Raw genomic sequence first — 6,470 nt, forward strand, 5'->3', positions numbered from 1 at the left:
CGGCTCCCGCCGCTGGCCGCGCCGGTGGCGTGGCCAAAGCGGGCGGCTTGCCGTGACCAGCCCTGGCTTGCTGCAAGGCCTGCTTCGTTCTCCTCGCTCTCCGGGAGAAGCAGGATGCCCCTCGGTGCTGCCCTGCGCATCCGAACGCCGCAGGCGTCCATCCCCAAGGGCTCTGGGAATGCCACGCCGGAAATGTCTGAGCCCGCCGGGCAGGCGCTGCCGGGCAGCGAGGGGCAGGATGGAGGTGGACACCGAGGTCAGCCCAGGGTGACCTGTCCCCTCCAGATCAGCACCGCTGGCGTTCGAACACGACCTTCGGAGCCCCGGGGAGTCCAAGGGGAACGGGAGGAGAGGAGCGTGTGGCAGCAGGGGAGCACTCCCTGCCCCAAGGGGCCTTCCTGGGGGGCCCCCACCATGGGCTGGCAAGCGCCGGCCGGGGCAGCTCGGGTGGTGCGAACCACAGGATTCGGGGTTTTACCCCCGAACCCTTTGCTGCCTGGAAAAGCAGGGACCCGCTGAGAAGAGAGCTGTGTTCCCGGCGAAGGCGCTATGCTGCAGGTTGGGAGAGGCGCATGCTAACATCCCGGGCTCCCGGAGTAGCTGCAGACCGGGATCCTGTCCTGATCAGCATCCTCACAAGTCGGGGGGGAGCTTCCCTGAGCACCCATCCCTCTCCCCCCCCCGGCGGTGCTGCCCTGTGAGCGACAGCCTTGTCTGGGAAAAAAGGGTTGGGGGGAAGGGTTCCCCAGAGCTATGCCACAAAAGGTGCTTCTTATCCTAAAATGGGATATTTTTTTTTTCTTTTTTTCCCCTCCCCTCCGTTCCCGTGAGCGGCTGCAGGTGTCAACTGAGCAAAGTCAGGATCAGCTGCAGTTAGTCCAGAGTACACTCCGTCCGCGTGCAGAATGTTCCGGAACAGGTATTATTTCACTTTAGATTCACGTCCCGTCTTATTCCAGAATGTTTTCCCCGTGTGGAGGAGCACTTGGCTGGGGTCTCTGCTTGCTGCCGTGCTAGTGATAAGATGGATTGGCTGATCTAATAGGTCTTTTCAATCTCTGATTTTGAAAGCTAAGATTGGGAAATTAATTTCAGAAAGGTCAAAACAGAGCAAGGCTATCCTGCTGCTGTGTGATGGATCCTATTTTTTTTTTTTTAAATCTGCCTATTGAAGGGGAAGGTTAGTTATTCAGCATCCTGCAAAAGAAAGAAATAAATAAAGCGAGCCGAGGCACACAAAAGTGTATAGATCTGCTGACCCATTCGCAATCCGCAGCTAATGAGAGCGCCGGCGAGCGGGAGCGCTGAGAGGCTGCCGAGCCGGGGGCGCCGACCCCGCGGGCGGCGAGCAGGGTGTCCCCTCCACCCGCCCCGCGCGTGGCCGCAGCCCCGCGGCCGCGGTGGCCTGAGCCTGGGAGGTCTGCTCCCACCCCGAGGAAATCCCAGGGGTGTTCACAAAAAATCCAGCCCGGGGCGCCGGGGGCGGGGGGGGGAAGGAGAGGGGCAGCGGCGTCACGCTCGGGTCGCGGGGAGGTTTGGGGGGTTGTGCCGTGGGTTTTTAGTGTGGAGGGAAACAGAAAGCTGCGAAGGAAAGGTGGGGGGGAAGGGGAAAACAAAGGCTTCACACAGGTGTTTCCCTGGTTTTCACTCGTTCTCTTCCAACAGTAAAATGGAAAGTAAATTGCTTCAATGGTTTTAAATCCCGGGGAGCCAGGCAGACAGCAGAGGGGCCACTTGGGGGGGGGGATCACTTCTTAATTAACAACAACATAGATTTCTCTGTCTCTTGTTTGCTTGCTTTTCTTTTTTTGCCTCCCCACATGGTATGTTCAGCAACCTGCTGAGCTGTCCTTCCTCTGTCCCCTTCTCTTCTTACAGATGGGTATGTGAGGGTGGGTTTTGGGGAGTGGGGAGAAATCCTCCGGTTTCCGTAGCACCCATTAGAGCCTGCCCTATCCCAACAGCCTGGGGAGGTTGTGCCGTGCCTGGGAGCTGCCACCTGCGAGAGCCCTGGTGGCTGCTGTGCCTGGGATGGCCGTGCAGCCCTGTATCCCGGTGGGATCCCGGTGGGGTATCCCCCAGGGGCTGTGGCAGGGAGCACTGGGGTGAGGGACAGGCCGAGGCAGCTGAGGAACTGAGCTGCAGCCAGTCCAGGCCTTGCTCAGGGCCCCTTTCCCTGATTTAAGGACAGGCACTAGCCTGGCTCTCCTCAGAGCAAACCCAGAGAATTCCACTCTGGAGATGGGATCCTGACCGGAATACCGAGCCACCGCAGCGGTAATTAAAAAGGCAGCATTAATCATCTCCGGTGTAATTCGCCCCCAAACCTGTATGAGCCAGTGTCACTTCACAGTTCCCTCCTCACAGACAAACGCTAGACCCGTACGGACCCGGGGGTGTCCCAGCCGTCCCTGGAGCTCTCCCCTTCCCGCCTCTCCTGTTGCTCTCTGTGGTCAGCTGAGCAACAAAACCGAAACAGGAACCGTGGGTAAAATAACTCTCTCCCAAGGAGGATTCTGCTCCCAAGGTCAGTAGTAAGTGGTAATCATTAGTTACACAAACGACTCAATTTCTTTAACACACCGGGCCACACACTGGAGGTGAAGGATAACTTGGGCAATGGGTTGCACGTCTCATTCTGAACACCAGACGCCAAGGAAAGCGCTGGGGCGCGCAGACCCATCTGGGTTATCCTTTACCGGCAAAGAATCCCGAGCAGGTTTGACTGGACACCAGGGCACCTCTGTAAACAGGACTGAGCTCCCTGCAGCAAGGGCTGGGGAAGCTGCCAGGCATCACTTGGCCCGTCCTTTCCAAGGTTTCTCTCACCGCTCCTTCCAGAAGCACTGGGGCAACTCGCACGGGAAGAGGCTTCCATAGTCCCAAACACGTTCCGCTTCCCAAAGCCGATACCGGAGTCAGGCGCGGATTCATCCTCTAGCACCCAGTGGCTCGGGGCTGCTCGGGGCCGCGCGTGGGGCTGGCCGTGCCCTCGGGGCGTGGGCTCAGCAGGCTCTGGGAAGGCTTTGTAGGGACGCATGTGTGGTCCCTGCACACACGGACAGGGCGCTGCAGAGCCCCCCGGCCCCGAGCGGCTCCCTGTCCCTGCAGCGGCATTCCCTCCGAGAGCAGGGGCTGCGGTGGGAGGCAGCAGGCTTCTAACAGAGGTTTTGGCTCTTTACCGCTGCCTAGGCAGGGCTTGTTCCTCCCTGCCTGCAGAGATAGGGCCAGGGCTGCCACTGAGCAGGGTTCTCCCTGCATTTTTGATCTTTCGGCCTATTTTAAAAGCCCTTCTGTGACAGAGAGGAGCTGGGAAGAGCTCTCGTACCGTGGGATTTCTTCCTGTAACTTTCAGAGGAGTTTTCCCCAAGTCCTCGTATTCCTCCCCTACGAAAGTGCATCATTACCTGCAAGAGAATCCGGTACTCAAGCTTAGGGTCAAAAAGGCGCTTGGGGCTTTACTGTCCTTTCTCTTTTTTTTGTGTGTGTTGTGGACTTCTTCAAATTCAGCCACTGCTGAACCGTACAATTGGAGCGTTTTATTATTGTTAATGTAACACCTTCACATCGAGCGTGCGCTGGCACGGAGGAACACGGTAATTCCTGTCGAGGGTGCCACAAGGACGTGGCTCTGTTGGCACGGCCCGGGGACAAGCAGCGTGTGGGCCACGAGTTCCCTAAAAGCCATCCCTGCCCCAGCACATGCTGGCTTGTGGCTTGAGCTGCTCCATCAGGATCCCTCACCCTGGAAGGGTCCCAGCTTTCCTGGGAGCCCTGCCCTGGCTGCGGCCCCCCACCCCAGCGCTGCTGTGCGGGCGGTGGGTCCTCAGCCTTCGGCAGATCCCAGGAACACCGGGGGGAATAGCCATAAACCCCATTTAAATAGGGAGCTGGTGGGAGGGGAGAGGGGAACATTTATTACCATCTAATCCCGCTCAGCTTTTCTACACCATATGTCTGAGCGGCAGAACATGTGAAATGTGTACTAATTACTCTGCCTGTGTCATGTGTGTATATTTTATATGCAGTCCCTGACCTTTTTGTTAATAACTTCACATTATATTCATTGACCTGAAACAAATTGAATTCAGTGGCACTCACTCCAGAATTGAATTACATAGTCTTCTTAATTGGTCTCTTATTTAAATGTGGAAAAGTAACAGTTTACCACCTGTAATTATTTTTTTTCCTTAAGAAATTCCTGTGGAGAGCGCGCGTGTGCGTGCCTGTGCACGCGTGCTGGGCTCGCGTCCGGGGGGCAAATTCTCACAGGGACCCCAAGCCCAGCCGGCACCGTGGGGCAGAAAGAGACCCCCCGAAAGTTCCGTCCCTCCGAAGCGAGACCACCCGTGAAAGTGCGTGGAGGCCCCGGCACAAGCTGCCCCGCTGGGGGAAAGGGCAGCCCTGGGCCACCAGCTCCACCCAGCCCCCACGAGCCAGCATTCCCCGCTCTGCCGGGTCCCATCCCGGCGCCGAGCACGGCAAGCCGAGGTGAGAGCGCAGGTGCCGCTCTGGGAATGCCGACCCGCCGTGGGAGAGAGCCCGGCCGGCTGGAGTCTCCGCTCGGCTTTCATCCTTCCGAGGCTGAGTTAATTGCCGAAGCCGCGAGGAGGAGACTTACTCTTTACTTACTATATTTAACTTAAAAATGCAAATGTTATTAGTGTCCCGATCAGCGATAAGAGTGCCTTTGTGCCAGGCTTTAACCTCCATTAGGGGGGATTAGGAGAACGTATCCACATTGGCATTTTCCAAGTGTCACTGTGACAGCACTTGCTGCACAAATGCCTGGCTGTCACACTGAGGTTTATCACCAGGTTTTTTCCTGCGAATGCAGACTAATAAGCCCAGAAATTACAATTGCCTCCCTGCCGAATCTGTGATAGGCGGAAATAATGATATCAGTGCCCTGCTAATCTCCTGCCTCCGCGCTTGGCACCAGCCTATTGAGTCACCTGTCATACGCCGCTTTGATGAGGCGAATTCAATCTCTCAGCTATAATGACAATGGAGCCATTTTAATGTTTGGAAATGATTATGTGAAGGTTTCTCTTTGCTCTGTCTTGGCAAGCAAACCGGGTCAGCGTTCCGGCTGTGTCTCCCGCCGCCGCTAACGACTTGGAAGGAGCCGGCCTGTATTAAGTGAATATGCCAAGTTATTAGAAAGGAGATGCTGAAGGCAGCTGGAGAGGGGAAGAGACTCTCTTTTTATTTCCTTTCTCACAGCGAACGTGAGCCCGAGAAGACGCTTCACACGCACACGCGAGCGTCTCCCACCCGTCCACAGTGCCCGGCGGGCCGCGAGAGCCCCGCATGCGGGCAGCCGCAGGCTCCTCGCCCCAAAATCCGCCTGGGAATCACTGGCCAGCTTTGCACAGCAGGCTGCAGGGAGCCGGCTCAGCCAGCAGACCGAGCTCCCAGACCTGCTCCAGGCCCTGCAGCCTGCTGGTGCGTTCGGAAGGGGCCTGCTGGGGAGCTGCAGCCGGGCCTGGGAGAGGGTCTCCCACGCAGGGTCCCTGCCCGGCTGCCCCTGTCAGTTCAGTTTGTGGTAGAGGCCCCGAATTTTTCCTTCTCTTGGGTGTCTCTCTGTGTGAGACCGGGTCACAGCCCGCCTTTGAACAGGAGCTGAAATGCTTAGTTTGTTTATCTGAAAATGAAAGGAAAATAACTGCGTTTCCTCAAGCTGCTGGGGCTCCCAAATTCACGGAGGAAGGCACCTCCAGCTGGACGAGGGCTTAAGTCGCCTTGGAGGAGCGCAGGGTCTGTCAGCCTGCTGCTGGAATTCCACGGGTTGGGTACAACCTGGGGACTCTCCGTGCTGCCCAGACTTCCAGCTGGATGGGCTCTCCCTGGTGTGTCTCTCTGCCAGGATCCCATGACGGGATGCGGGTGACTTGGCCACGGCCGAGTCCTGCAGAGAGGCCGGCACGTCCTGGCGGGAAGTGACGCTTCCCACGCGGTTCTGCCGCCACCGCCCCGAGGGAGCCTCTGGCACCGAGGTATGGCACCCCCGGGCTAGGCGGGTGGTCTTTGCCACCTTCCCTCTGGCCTCCCCTGCCAGGACACGAGTATTCTTGGATACGACATTGGTTTTCCGGGGTCTTGACCAAGTCTTGGCCAGGGGCGGGATAAAGCAGCAGAATTTCAGATGTCAAGCTTTTATTAAGGCCAGCGCTCGAGGCCAGCCCTGGATGGGTGCTCTGGGCTGCTCTTCAGCGGGTGAAAGGCAATTGTTGGGCTGGAGAGAGAGGACGGAGCGGAACCCCATTGACCCACACCGTGCTGGGAGCAGTGCTGAGCCCCTTTCGCCGAGGGCCCTTGCGAAGAAATCTTTTTTATTAGAGCTGAGTGCTGAAATTATTTCAAGGAAGTGATTATCTGCCTAATAACTGTGCCCGCGTGAGCGACTGCCAGGGATAGAATTAAGGCAGCGGATTTGGAGAGGGGCTGAGCAGGCGTCGAGCCAGCGG

This window comes from Aphelocoma coerulescens, chromosome 3 (assembly GCF_041296385.1).
Source record: "Aphelocoma coerulescens isolate FSJ_1873_10779 chromosome 3, UR_Acoe_1.0, whole genome shotgun sequence".
In the NCBI taxonomy this organism is placed as follows: Eukaryota; Metazoa; Chordata; class Aves; order Passeriformes; family Corvidae; genus Aphelocoma; species Aphelocoma coerulescens.